At 37.9% G+C, this 16,071-nt stretch overlaps 1 protein-coding gene across 1 annotated transcript in view; it reads left to right on the top strand.

The window, feature by feature from the left end:
• The window catches only part of Nop56 (Nop56 ribonucleoprotein), a 106,631-nt gene that overhangs the window by 12,720 nt on the left and 77,840 nt on the right, over nt 1-16,071 (top strand). The window lies entirely within an intron of this gene.

Raw genomic sequence — 16,071 nt, 5'->3', positions numbered from 1 at the left:
CTATTCAAGTTAAATTTAATTCCAATACAAAATATAACCCTAAACCTATATCCCAATGCAGTTATAACACTATATATGTGTATTTCAGTATCGGATATTATCTCAGAGTTAAATTATATGACTTTCTTATCCCCTGTCAACTTATATGTATTAATTTATGATGTTACGTTTGTAATAACTAGGTCGCTATATTTATTTAGTTAAAAAAGTACAGTTCAATTGACAATGAAATTTAATAAGATTAATGAATTTTACTGATTAATTGATACTACTATATTCGCTATCTAGTATCCATTAAACCTTACGCTAGCACATGTATCGTATAAAAATGGCAGCAAGTTACGAACAGTTAATCTACGGACATGAGGTATTATTTACTTTCCAAATCGCACTATCTAAATTCAAAATAAACCATGGAGCTTGAATAGGGCTATAAGGTACTTTAGAAAATAATTTAATCTAACAATTAAGCGGCTAAGTATATTTAAAAAATTTTTGTTTGCACGAGCTGCAAAACTTATGCACACGTGGATTTGATGCCCTTACCGATACTAAGTAATAACCTACAAAATCTATCTAAATTCAATTTAAACTAAAGTATTGTTACTAGGACGGCCTCCGTAGCCGAGTGGTCAGGAGCGGGGGTGCAGTAGCACACGCTCCTTGAGTAGACCGGGGTTCAAGCCCCTGACTGCTGAATACAGTCGATCTGCCAACCCGCACTGGACCAGCGTGGCAGATTATGGTCCATTTCCTTCAGCATGAATTGTTGAGGTGGTTTACATCCTGCAGTGGGTTGGTAATGGCTGCACTTTACCTTTTTTTATTGTTACTAGGAATATAAAGCAACTCTAAAAAATAAATTAATATGCCAATTTAAGTCAATAAAAAAGCAAAAACTTCTCTATTTGCTGGAGCCATAAAAACTTTGCCTGTTCACATGTACTCTCGCACCCACTCTGGCCCTGAAAGGTCTGCAGGAGCTCAAACTTGTTCTTAAATTCCAGTACATACTGCTGTCTCATTTCTCATCTTACCATTCTGTGATCAATTTAACATTTACTTTGTTCAGGATGGTAGCGTCGTTCACAATATAGCCTCTGTTAGTGAGGATAAAGTCAATTTCATTCGTTGTTAATTAATTTGGGCTCCACTTTGTTCACCCTTTTCTTGAAAAAAGTGTTATTGACATTCCTCAAGATTCTGCAAATTCCACAAGTTTTTCACCAATTCCAAAATTTCCTATAATTTCCATTTCTGTGCTCTTTTGTCTCTTTCCAACCTTAGCATTGAAGTTCCCTATAACGATGGTGTAGTGAGTTTGTCTAGTGTTGTGAGATGGTCTAGAAGTTTCAATTTCAGTATACATTTCTTCAACCTCTTCATCATCGTAGCTTGGGGTTGGTGCATATATCATTATAACCTTTAGTTTGTTCCTCTTAGAAATCCTGAGTAGTAGTCTTTGACACTCTTGGTGGTGTACTTTTGAATTCCACGTTTTTAATATCTTAATTAACCAGAAAGCAACTCCACCTTTGCTGTTTTCGCTGTTTCCATTGGTATATGGCAGATTTCCACTTGATAAACTTATATATGTGATTTATTTCTTCTTCTTGTTCCAGCCAAGCAGATATTGCCATTCACATTTTCTAATTCCTTTTCCAGTGCGATCTTATATTGTAACAGGCTAAGTTCAGTTTCCGTGCAGGGCAGCCTGGTTATCAAGACATTCTCTGCACTGTCTGCTTCCATTCTGATCCTCTCACTACCGTTAAGAGGGAGAGTGGAAGCCACTGTGAACCAAGGGCCATTTGTTTTGTCATATTTAATAAAGTGGTGGAAGGTTTGGTCTTTTCCTCTTTACGCTGACCAGCTCTCTTGAAGAGAACCACTCTACACATTCTTTGCTACCAAAGTGATGTAACAGGGCTTACCAACGAGGTGTGATTGAGTAGATTTTAGGGAGGCAGTCCAACTGGCCTTCTCCTAAATATTCTAAAATAGACAGGTATTGGATCCATCAGTGTTCTAGACAGTGTCCGATAACACATAAAATGCCTGTTCCTCTCTAAGCCCTGACACTTTCATATTTAACCCTGACATCTTTTTTTTTTTTTTTTTTTCAACATTGCTCTGTACCTGTTAAGTAAATCTGTAGATCTCCCAATTTAATGTCATTAGTGCCAACATGTACAACATATCACCTTTTTGTGACCCTAAAAGATATCTGTTCTACAATGTCTTCAACTTTTGCCCCTGGCAGACATAACTTCGTCTTATTTCATCTATGTGTTTTGCACAATATATTTCCTATTTCCCTGATAATAGAGGCATTAACAACAACTAGCCTCTGTGGGACCAGCGAATTCTGCTTTGAAGGATTTTTGTTGTGTTGCCTGATGCTCATGTACAAGCACTGGCACTATGGTGGGCAGCTCAGAGCTTGATGGGCTCTCCAATTTAAATCCTTCGAGTGAATCCATCCTGTTCTTCAATCTCTCATTAAAGGCCCATAACAATGCCGATTTGGCACCTAATATCCTCACACTCTACATCAGCAGTTCCCAACATTTTTTTGACTCGCGAACCCCTTTCAATGTAAAAATTTTTTTACCAAACCCCCTTTCAACATAATATTTTTAAAGCAAACCACTAAGCCTATATTCTCTGAAATCGTATAATATTTCAGAATTTTTATTATAAAATATTTCCAGTACTGTTTTTATAAGCGACATAGCATAATAATAAAATTATTATTAAGTATCATTTATACTTTGTAAAGCAGTTATTAATCAGGCCAAACTAGATTTCAGACAGGCTAAGAGTAGAAAACTTGCTTCTTGTCCAATGGTAGCCGACCATTGTGGTCTCTTGGCAAAACTATTGTCTCTGATTTTTGCCCATCTGTTCCCACTTCTGTCAAAACCAGATGGTTCGGTTGCCACATCAGCCAAAGATAAAGCTGACCAGCTAGCATCCTATTTTTCTTACAACTCATGTATTGATGAGCTTGGTAAATCACCTCAAAGCATTCCCAGTACACTCCATTCAATGTCACCTGTGGTCTTCCATCAAAAGGATGTTAGGATTTTGATGAATCTGATGCTAAGAAACATGACTCTGATGAATCTGATGCTAAGAAAGATGACTCTGATGAATCTGATTCTAAGAAATACGAGGTCCTGATGGTATTTTTCTACTTGTTCTCAAAACCTGAGCTTGTGAAATTACTTTTGTTCTTTGCCGCTTCTTTTACTTCCTTATTCCAAAGGTGTTTTTCCTTCTGTGTGAAAATTTGCTCATATCCAACCAGTTTCTAAACAGGGTGACAAATCCCTCCAATCCAATTATTGTCCCAATGCAAATACTTCTAATTTTTCTAAAGTAATGGAGAAATCAATAACTGCAAACTCAAACTATCTAGAAACATTCCGTCTGACCAACGATCGGCAGTATGGATTCCATCAGTGTCGATCCATTGGTGATATTCTGCCTTATGTTACCCATTTATTGACAAATTCAATGGAAAAGTTGGGTGAAACACAAACAGTTGCTCTTGACATCTTCATGTTTTGCATAAAGGTCTTCTAAATAAGCTTCCATCCTATGGTTTGCCAGCTGTTTTTTGTAATTGGGTATGCAGTTTTATCTCTGACTGCTCACTGGTTAATGGTAGACGACTCTCTGTCTTCTAACTACTCCACTAATGCTGGTGTTCCACAGGATTCAGTTCTTTCTCCCACTCTTTTCCTCTTGTATATTAATGACCTTCTTCCATTGATCGGAAATCCTATCCATAATTTTGCTGACAATAGTACATTGCATTCCACCTTCCAGTTTGAGAAACCTTGCTCTGTTCAAACAGCTTCAACTTCTCGAATATCCAATACCGTTTCCTTAATGCTGATCTCCAGGTAAATGGTAGTGGGGCAAAGACAACTTAATTTCAATCCTTCTAAAACTCAGTCCTGTCTTATATCTAACAAAAAGGATTCTTCTGCTCCTATGTTTATCTTCGAGTCGCTCCGATTTCTAGGCAAGATCTTGGGGGTTACCCTGACTTGTAAGGCGCCTCCGTAGCCAGGTGGGAAGGAGCAGCAGTGCGTAGCACACGCTTCTTGATTAGACCGGGGTTCGAGCCCGTCACCACCAAATACGGAGGATGCGGAAAGGTCAGGGAATGACCACCGCATATTCACGGAGCAATATGGCCTTAGTTGCTAATGCTCCTAATAACAAACAAACAAACAAACCCTGACTTGTACAAGTAAACACATGGGTTGTGTTAGGGTAGCTAAGAATAGAAACAGGTGCAGGTATACTTGCGTGTACACCAATGCTAGGAGTTTAGTAAATAAATTTGATGAATTTGAGGTATTGCTCAAAACATCAAAGGCAGATATTGTTGGGATATCAGAGACGTGGTGTCACACAGATATAAGGGATGCAGAACTGCAATTTGGGGAGTACAACATCTACAGAAAGGATAGACAGGATAGGAGGCGGGGGGGGGTTATGCTATTAGTTAAGAAACACATAAAAACCAAGGAAGTGAAGCCAGTCGACATCGCCGGACAGTGCAGTGTTGAGTCAGTTTGGTGTGACATAAGCATTGGGAGATAAAAATTGAGAGTTGGAGTGTGCTATAGGCCTAATGTCTCTGATGAGTATAATAAGGAACTGTACAGGGAAATAGAGTGGGCCAGTAAATCAGAGAGTCTTATAATGGGAGATTTTAATTTCCCAGATATTGACTGGAATTTGGGGGCTGGTTACTCACACACTAGCAGGGCTTTTGTGGATTTATTGGATGATTGTTTTCTACATCAGCATGTTCGGGAGGCAACTAGAGGGAGTAATACTCTTGATTTGATTATCAGCAGTGATTCTTCATGCATTAAGAATCTGCAGATAAATGAACCACTAGGTGGCAGTGATCACAGTGTGCTGAAGTGGGATTTACTCAAAGAGGTAACTACCATTAGGGGTAAAGGGAAGGGTTATTGCTTCCGTAAAGGCGACTACGATGGACTGAGACAGTATTTAAATTCTATACAGTGGGACCAACTGATGATGTTACCAACAGCAAATTCAAAATGGGAAGCATTCAAAGAACTTATCTTGGAAGCTACTAGGCTTTACATACCAACTAAGAAATATTGTTCAAGGTTTAGGCCAAAATGGATGTCAGATGAACTAATGAGGCATATGGCAGAGAAGAAAAATGCATGTGATACTTACAAATTAACACATGACACAGAAGCCTGTGATAGATACAAGTTGATATGCAACCAAGTTACAAAGGAGGTTAGGCAGGCGAAGGCAGATTACGAGAAATCCTTGGCAAGGGATGCAAAGAAAAACAGCAAAGAGTTCTTTACTTATGTAAACTCTAGAAGGAAGGGGATGAATCAGATTGGTCCACTTGATATTGATGGGTCAACAGTTGATGATCCTGCTCAGGTAGCTAACAAACTAAATGAATATTTTGCATCGACATTCACACATGAGGAGTTATTCAGCAAGGGGAATGCCAGAGGTGTATTCAACTCTAGCAGTAAGCTACAGAATCTTGAAATAACTGGGAGTAAAGCGGAGGAGAAACTGTTGAAGATAAACACAAGAAAGGCACCCGGGGTGGATGGGATCTATCCAGTTATATTAAAGGAGGCAGCAAAGGAAGTAAGCAAACCCTTAGCCATAATTATGAGAGCTTCCTTGGACTCAGGGGAGGTACCCATAGACTGGAAATGTGCAAATGTGACCCCAATTCACAAAGGAGGATCAAAGGCTGACACAAGTAATTATAGACCTGTGAGCTTAACTTCTGTTCCAGGAAAATTAATGGAGGCACTGGTTAAAGAAGCACTGCAGGATCATTTAGACAAGACTTCAGTTATAGCTCAGACACAGCATGGTTTTGTTAAGGGGAAGTCTTGCCTGACCAACTTGATTGGATACTATGATGCAGTCACAAAAGAAGTGGATGCAGGGAATAACTTTGATATTATATACTTGGATCTTAGAAAGGCTTTTGATACTGTTGCACATGGAAGACTGCTACACAAATTGGAGCAGTGTGACATTGGAGGCAAATTGCTGCTATGGATAAAGGGGTGGTTGAGGGGGAGAAGACAGAGAGTGGTAATCAATGGACACTGCTCATCGTGGACTGTTATTAGTGAAGTCCCTCAGGGCTCAGTGTTGGGTCCATTATTGTTTTCTGTATTTATAAATGATATTGATGATGGTATATCAAGCTTAATGTCCAAGTTTGCAGATGATACAAAGGTTGGCAGGGTTGTCAAGGACACTACTGACACTATGCTGCTGCAACAGGATCTGGAAAGTTTGAGCAGATGGGCTGAGAGGTGGCAAATGAAGTTTAACATTGACAAATGTAAAGTACTACATATGGGAAACAGCAACCCCAGAGCAACGTATCAACTCTGTGGTACTTTTTTTTTTTTTTTTATGAAAACCCCAAACACGAAAGGTATCAAAACCTATAGTACTTAGTACTGTGCATGGGTTGAAGGAGAAGTATGGGGGAAGTGGGGTGCCGGTACTACACTGACAGTGGTAAAGAATGAAAGGGACTTGGGGGTGGTTGTGCAGGCAGATATGAAGTTCTCTGAGCAGTGCAGACGGGCTGCAAGAGTAGCTCATGGAGTATTGTCAATGATATACAGGAATTTTTCCAGCAGGGATAAGGAGGTGATTATTCCATTTTATAAGGCAATGGTCAGGCCACACCTAGAGTACTGTATACATGTCTGGAGGCCTCATTTCAAGAAGGATGTAGAGCTGCTGGAACGAGTACAGAGAAGGGCAACAAGATTAGTGAATGGAACAAAGGGGTGCTCTTACGAAGAAAGGCTTAAGTTTTGCAAATTACAATGTCTGGAGACTAGGCACCAGCGAGGTGATCTGATAGAGGTGTATAAAGCCTTGAATGGTTTAAGCATGCTCAATGCTGATGGGATTCTTCCTCTAGCTCAGAAAAATCACCTGAGAGGGCATAAATTCAAATTGAGGAAAGACAGATGTAGGGTAGACGTGCGGAAATTTGCCTTTAGCCAGCGGGTGGTTGGTTGGTGGAACAGACTTCCATCCCTTGTGGTGGAGGTTGATAGCCTAAATAAGTTTAAGGCTCAACTGGACAGGTATTTTGAACGAACAGAGCGGTGAAGTGGAAGTGGTTTTTTTTTTTTTTTTTTTTTTTTTTTTTGGCTGATGCTGCATAAGCTTGCTTTCTTGCATCAAATGCCTCTACTAATGCTAATCTCTCTCTCTCTTGGCATAAAGCACGTTACAAATATTGCTTCCTCTGCATCTAAAAAACTTGATTTGATTTTCTTCCAAACTGTTGACTCTGTAGAAATTGCAAATCCGACCTACCACGGAATATTGTTCCCACATCTGGGGCGGTGCCCTCGAAACCTCTCTCAGGCTTCTAGATTCCATTCAAAGGAGGGCAGTTGGGTTAATTAATGTCTTATCTCTAACAAAAAAAAACAAAAACAAATTATGATGTTAGGTTCATCCGTAATCCGTAAATGATTACATGTAACATGTACCCATATATTTACTGTGTTTGTAAATTGCGTGTGTTCTCTGGTCTATTTGCCTGTTTTGTTGGACGAAAAAACCCCAGTTTCTGGGGGGGGAAACCTTGCTATCTATGCCTGAGACCAACTAACTCAGCCACGGAGTAAAAACAAGCCCATTAAAATTCCTTGCGTCATCGATGGGATTCGAACCCGGGCCTTTCTGGAACAACCTTCCTTCATATGTATTTCCTGAAAATTACAATCAACAGAAGTTCAAGTCTAATGTCGACAAGTATCTTCTTTCAACTTTCCAACCCATGCACTGTGCTAAGTACTATAGATTCTAAAAAAAAGAGAGAAAGAAAGAAAAGTACCTGTACATAACAATGGTGCTTAAGATTAAAAAAAAATTTAGTGTAGAAAACATACCTATTTAACATGATATATAACGTTAGATAGTAAACTTATTATAAGAAATTGTAGGAAATGTGGTTTCTTTCTTTGGCGATTCTTTACTTTTTATTTAATTTTATTTTACTTTATTGTTTATTACTATGTATATATTTTGTAGTTTACAATAATATACCTATGTAAATAAATCTAAACAGACGCCATTATAGAATTTTTAGTGTGAACCCCCTGGAACACTTTCGTGAACCACCGGTTGGAAACCGCTGCTCTGCATCAAACATGCAGTATATTTCATAAGGCTGTGATTTTGGGGACAACCATTCTCCCTCAGTTCTCTCCCGAGAGCCACATCACCCCCATTTACCTTGAGCCCTTTGCTTTGCTACTTTGGTCTGAAGCATGATTTCTATTCAAATTCAGTTTAATTAAGAAACTACGCTAAACTAATATACCTGATGCAGTAAAAACACTATGCACTGGTTATGCAGCAATAATGTATATTATTGTATGAATTTTACTTTATTTAATATATATATACAGTAATACCCCGAAGTTACGCGATGGGTGGGTCCGACGAAAATCGCTTAAGTCGAATTCGCGTAAGTCGGGGTACAACTTTGCATATAAATACATATAAATTTTGTTTAATTGGGACCAAGGACTAACAAAAACACTAGTTTAGAAGAAAAATATTAATAAAATTGCAGTTCTTTATAAATATTAATACAAAATATGTATTAAAAAAATAAATGACTTACCTAAAAAAGTTATTTCGATGGCTTCATAAAATCTAACAAATTCGTCTGACGACACAGCACCTTCTTTTTTTCATGCAGAATTTCTTCGTAGCAAGCTAATAATTTTTTTATTCCCTACTTTACAGCTATAACGCATTCTTCGTTGGAGTCCGTTTTCTAAAATTTTTAAGCCCTTTTCAATTGAGCTGAGACCTTCTGTCAAGTTTGCAGTTGTCATGTGCTTTTCGCCGTTTCCTCATTTAGGCCTATAGCTCGTGCAATATCACATGGTCTTTCATTTTGCTCAAAGCGTTTCACAATTTCATATTTTTTCGCTATCGACAGAGGCGGACTGGCCATAAGCCTTACCGGGGAAACCTCGGTGGGCCGGTGTGATTTTGGCCATAAACCATAGTATGAGGCCACTATAAATTTTCCCGGGTAAGAATTTTTGACCCAGTCCTCCTCTGTTTATCGATAATTGCTTTTCTTTTTCTCTCTGAATCTGCAGTGTCTCCACCAGTACTTCCTTTTCACACCTTTTAAGTATTTTACTCATTTTTAGGGAATAAAGCACAATTGTGCTTTATTCCCTAAAAATGCACAATTTGTAATTACAAAAAAGGGGAGGCACGCTTGATAGGCATAAACAAAGCTGCGCGCATGTAGCAACTGACTAAACAACACCATAAAGGCAGAGATACACTATTAACACCTCGCATTTCTAGGGGTTACTACCATAAAACAGTAAAAATCCAGTTGCGTTTCTGCTAGTGGAATCTGTTATAAACTGGTAGCAAACTCGATCTAATTGCATACCGATAGCTGGAATTGTGTTGGTTTTTACGTTATTATGGTTTCACCATAATAACGTAATTTAGAATTGTGTTTCCCCTTCACTGATATAAAAAACCATAAATACATTTTCAGCATCTTCTCTTCATTCCTATCGTGTTGCGTTCGGTTGGGGTGATTCTGCGTTCGACTGCCATTTCTTGTAAACACAAAGGTGAATCATGCTTAAGACAATTCGGTTCGTGTTATCTTATAAGATATCGTTACCGTATTTATAAATAGTGTATGATCGAATTCATGTAGTGTAAACACGTGTTATACGAGGACTGATTGTATACGGCTCGACCGACGCGATCCATTTCTCTCGTGAAAACGATGTAATTTCCGACAAAAGTTGAGCACGAATTCGAATGCACACATATAAATATGACAGTTGGAATACAAATTCTTGTATATGTGTGCAGCTCATGCACAGCAAAGTTGAATTTTGTACATCTTTTGCGCTCACTCTCCGCCGTCACACCGTATATCAATAACATATGAAAAACGACCTTGAAGATAGTGGGCGGCAGTGTTGCCAAACGAAAAAATCAAGAACCGCGTAACTCCGAGTTCGCGTAAGTCGGGGTATTACTGTATATATATTGCAATATCAAGCTTACATTATATGTAAATTGAGCGTAAGGTATATGTGTTTCGTGTCTCCTATCAAGTTTGTTTTTTTGTATTGTGCTATACCATTACATTTGTAAGTTCTAAGTAATTATTAAATTGTTGATGTGATTAGTGATATAATTATAATTGTACATTCTTCTGTTTCTGACCTATCAGTTGAGCCATCTAACAAAATAGAAACGAATTCTGATGCTTCGATATCGGCAGCAATACTTTCTTTTACATAATTAAGCTATGTGGTGTATGAATTCTTTACACTAATTATTGTTTGTGCATTCATCCAGAACCTCAACATTGAGTTTGCTTGCTGATTCGACAAGACTTTTCATATCATTGAATGGCTTGTTGTTTTAGGCAGCATTTGTGATGTGTTAAAACATATTTCCCAGTGAGCAAATATTTTTTCATTCATCTTTTTAACACACTTTGCGATTGCACTATTTTCTGGATGTTGTTGTTGTAGTAGGGTGTTAAGGTGATATTGCTCTGTACATACTGTCTGTAAACTGCATATTTTCTGTAGTCAGTTTTTTGTTTGCTGAATGAAAAACCAGAGTTTGGGAGAAAAAAACTATGCTACCCTTGCCTGAGACCGACTAACCCAGCCATGTTGTGAAAATGGCCCATAAAAACTTCTGACATTGATGGGACTTGGTCTTTTCCACCCAATGGAGGAGGACTATGATTCTACCAACTGTGCTACCCACGAGGGCTGGATGTTCTTGAGCATTTAATGCTTCCATGCAACTTGACAATTTCGTGTCTAAAAGGTTCCTTAAAGCCAACGCTGCACGTGGTGAACTGTCGCACAAAGCTTTGAGTTGTGGACAAACACCTTGCCATTTCACTTTCTTACTGAAGCCATGACAATTCCTCTTTCCACTTATTTCCTTTTTCCACAGTTTGGTGCTTTACCTTTTAACTATTGTTGATGCTGTGGAATCATTACATGCACATAGTCTAGAGCTATCTTTCATTGCACCACCATTTTTTTCAGTATTCACTTCTAACAGGTATAAGTGTGCCTTAAATCACGAGTATGAAAAAAAGTCAAACAATTTCTTCTGCGCCATTATAAACAAATGTTGAGGGTAAAAACATTTTAGCGTAAAAACGTTTTTAATAAAATAAAATGTTTAGTTCTTCACACATTACATTCATAAGCTATATATATGAATTCTCATTGACTTTTAACTTCAAATTATTTATAGGCGAACAAGGTTGCTGATGTCATATGATGCGGTGACGACTAGATGTTGTGTTTTTAGAACCAGTATAAAGAAAAAATATATTTTCGGAAAATTAAAAAAATATGTAATGCTTCTTTCTCAACATTCCAAGTGGATATTTAAATTTGATATGAATTAAATAAGCAGCTGCTGCTCTCTGTTACACATTTATTTTAGGTTACCATGTCGCAATTGACTGGCTACTTCAATACGCCTAAGTGCTAACTATGAAATGATGCGGGTGTACTATATAACAGAGTTCTACAGTGGATGATAACGAGAGAGGTAGAAGAAGTAAAAGGCAAAGGAATGCCTTTGATTTCAGAAAAGGAAATTACGATGCCTTAAGGTACTACATGGCCTCTATTAACTGGGTAGATATTGTGCAGAAAATGAATACATTTGAACTGTGGTATGCTTTTAAAACAATCACAGATGCTTTGAATGCGTACATACCATTAAAAAAATACTCCACGAGGAGGGTTCCAAATTGGATGAATAGTGAAGCTGCCACATTACTTGAGAAAAAGGTGGCATGGAAAGGTTACAGAGCAATAAAAAGTACTGAAGCCTATAACAGCTACAAGGTGATGTGTAATAGAGCCACAGAAAAGGTTCGACAGGCAAAGGCAGTTTATGAGAAATCACTTGAAGTAGTGAAACCCGTGTTTAGTCTCTAGAGCAAAGTTTCCGGCATCCCCCTCCCCCCTACTTCTCCTTCAACCCATGCACGGTACTAAGTACTATAGATTTTGATACCTATCGTGTTTGTGGTTTTCATAAAAAAAAAAAAAAACAGAGCAAAGAGGGGGATAAAGAATTCTTCACATATATAAATGCCAAGAAGAGCAGGACAAACCAGATTGGACCTTTACGTAAGGGAAAGGGGATAGTATTAAATACACCAGCTGCCGTTGCAGATGAACTCAACAGTTACTTTGCATCGATATTTACAAAAATGAAAAACCTTTTGTGGCAATGGGAAATTGTGGGAGTGAAGTTAAAAAATATGTAATTAATGATATTGAAATTTCGCAAGATTATTTAATGAAAAAACTTTCGAGCCTACAGACCAGTAAGGCTCCTGGAGTTGATGGAATATACCCTATAATCTTAAGGGAGGCGGCAAGCAAGTGCATTGAACCATTGAGGCTAATTACGGGGGCATCACTAGACTCTGGGGAGATTCCCTTGGATTGGAAAAGTGCAAATGTATCTCCCATACATAAGGGTGGCTCTAAAAGTGAAGTTGGAAATTATCGACCTGTCAGTCTGACTTCAGTAGTAGGAAAAATCATGGAGACAATGATCAAGGGTGGAATTCAGGATCATTTGGATCGAATTGAAATTCTCAAGGATACTCAGCATGGTTTTGTAAAGGGAAAATCATGTTTAACAAATCTGGTTCGCTATTTCGAAAGGGTCACTCACGAGCTGGATTTAGGGAATAATTTCGACATTGTATATTTAGATTTCAGCAAAGCTTTTGACTCAGTCCCACATGAGTGGTTGCTTTATAAGCTGGAACAGGTTGGAATCACTGGGAAAATCCTTAGATGGATAGAAGGATGACTTCAGGGAAGGAGGCAGAGGGCTGTGATAAATGGCTATTCCTCAGATTGGGTTGATGTAATAAGTGGGGTTCCCCAAGGATCAGTATTAGGACCACTGTTGTTTTTAATTTTCATAAACGACATTGATGAAGGGATAGAGGGCGTGATGTCTAAATTTGCAGATGATGTTTAAATTGGTAGAGTAGTTAATGATCACTGTCAAGCTGAGCTTCTTCAGAGAGACCTAGATAGACTTCAGGAATGGTCAGAAAAATGGCAGCTATGCTTTAATCCAACAAAGTGTAAGGTATTACACCTGGGAAACAGTAATCCCAAAATAACTTATTCACTTGGTGGAGTTCAACTAAACCCATTACTGGAAGAAAGGGACTTGGGTGTTACGATACGGTCAGACATGAAATTGTCTGAGCATTGTAAACAGGTTGCAAGGAAGGCCCATGGTGTCCTGTCGATGATCTATCAGACTTTTGTAAGTAGAGATAGGGATGTGATAATCCCATTATATAAGGGTTGTGTTGGATCACACTTGGAATACTGTGTTCAGGTATGGAGACCGCACCTAAAGAAAGACATCGAGCTTCTTGAAAGGGTGTAAAGATGGGTAACTCGCCTGGTGAGATCGGCAAAAGGGTGTCCTTATGAAGAAAGACTTCGAATATATGGGTTGCAGAGTTTGGAAACTAGACACCTTAGAGGAGATTTAATTGAGGTGTTTAAGGCTCTGAGAGGCATCAGTAAAATGAATGAGGACGAAATTTTCAAGATTATAAATGATGCTAGAACTAGGGGATATAAATTCAAGTTACGGGGGGGGGGTGGAATGTTTAGATTGGACTGCAGGAAGTTTTATTTTAGCCAGCGAGTTATAAATTACTGGAATAAGTTGCCTTCATGGGTGGTAGAGGCTGACAGTTTGGGGAAATTCAAAGGTCATCTGGATAGTACTTTCAGGTAAGGGAAGCGCATAGGATGATAGATTCATATGATGCGGTGACGACTAGGAAAACTATGTTGTCTTTTTAGAACCAGTATAAAGAAAAAATATATTTTCGGAAAATTAAAAAAATATGTAATGCTTCTTTCTCAACATTCCAAGTTTAAATATCCACTATTAATGGTTTAAATTGTGCATATTTCACCATTGGTTATAAAAAATTTAAACCATTAATAGTGTATATTTGAATTTTAATCCTTTTTTTTTATTAATTATTATTATTATTATTTTTTTTTTTTTTTGGCTGGTGCAGGATAAGCCATAGGCTTTCTTGCACCATGTGGCCATTACTAATACTAATATCCCTCTTGATCGTATTCCATTAGGATTAAATCAGTAAGATAATTGATAAAATAGGCATTTGTAATGATGGGACTCGAAGGTCTGAATAGGAGGAATGTGAAAATTTTATGTATTTATTTTTAGTCTTGACTGATGCTGTATAAGCTTGCTTTCTTTCATCATATCCAACAAGCAAAGGATGAACTCGTTTATCCACTGTGGTTGTAATGACTCCTCCACTGGGGTCTGAAACAGACCCCACTGGAGAAGTTTTTGTATGTGTCTGACAATCATTATTGTGTTGAGCCTTTCTTCAGACACTTCCATTATGACCTTATTTAAAAACTGTTCCATAGTAATGGTTATGGAAGGAAATTATACCTATAGAAACTCAAGCTACACCACTGTCTACTGCAGTTTATATGGGCACATTAGCATCCAAGGTGTGACAAGGTCTGAAATCTTGTAGTGAATGTTTGCCTATTTATTTGTATAGCAAATTTTATTGTTAATTAGCAGAAGTTTCACTGTAATTTAGTCAATATTTATTGACATTAAGACTTTTTACTTTCTTTTATTTGCTATTAGTATTATGAAAAGGCATTTGATTCCATACTGCATATGGCAATGTTTTGTGCACTGGAAAGACAAGACATAGACAAAATATGAGAATGCTATCTCCTTTATTAGACTAGACAAAGCCAATAGCAAAATTAAAACTGGGAAAGGAGTTCGACAAGGAGAAACAATATCTCTGAAGTTGCTTACTGCTGCCATTGAAGAAGCTTTTAGAAGATTGGAATGGTCACAGAAAGGAGTTGATGTGAATGCAGAATACCTAAACCATTTACAATTTGCAGATGACATTTTGATCATAAGCCATGATCCCAAAGAATTAGAAGAAAATATTAATCCATTATGCAGAGTTAGTAAGGATTTCGGAATAAAGATGAATATGGCTAAAACAAAACTAATGGTGAAAAAGTATGCAACAGAAAGGGATATAATCATTGAAGGAATAGTAATTGAAAGGTGAATTCATATACTTATCTGGAACAAGTCAGCCAAGAGAAGAAAAAATTTCGGATAGTCACATACTGAGGAGCAATATCCCAATTTGTCTGAAACTTAAAAAAATGAACCAATATATACTCCCCACCATGACTTATGGAAGTGAAGCTTGGGTATTCACCAAGAGGATGGAAGAGAAGCCGAAAACTACACTAACTTCACTAACAATGTTAGTGAGGCATTGTTAGTAACTACACAGCGAAGAATGGAACAAATTATATTAGGAATCAGACTGTTGAATAAGAAGAGAAACAGATTGATTAGACAGCAAACCCAAGCAAAGGACATTCTTATCAAATCTAAATTTAGAACTGAAATGGACTTGGGCAAGACACAGCTTGAACTAAGATGGACTAAGAAAAAAACAGAATGGTACCCAATAGGAGCTAAAAAGAAAATCTGGAAGACAACAATGGAGATGAACAGATGAAATTCAAGAGTTCATGGGCAGTAAATGGATGGCCATTGCACAAAACAGAAGGAACTGGAAATTTGCTGAAAGGCCTTCATCCTGTTGTGGATTGAAAATGGCTGATGACAATGAGCCAATAGGTGCAAGGAAGCTCCATGTGGGAGAAGAGTTTTTTTTTTTTTAAAAAAGCCTTCTGGACCAGTTATTGCATAGTAAACTTGAGTTGTGATGAGATGAAAAGCAGCAGCATAGCTAGGGTTGTCGATGCTGGTAGCAACATGTCTTCCTGGTACCTCTTAGTGTAATAATGTAATGTGAATGTGATACATTATTCCTTC

The sequence above is a fragment of the Mastigoproctus giganteus genome, chromosome 5 (assembly GCF_048544385.1).
Source record: "Mastigoproctus giganteus isolate SK-2022 chromosome 5, ASM4854438v1, whole genome shotgun sequence".
NCBI classification, from domain to species: domain Eukaryota; kingdom Metazoa; phylum Arthropoda; class Arachnida; order Uropygi; family Thelyphonidae; genus Mastigoproctus; species Mastigoproctus giganteus.
Note: the sequence above shows the minus strand (reverse complement) of the source record. Positions and strands in the feature narration are given on the sequence as shown.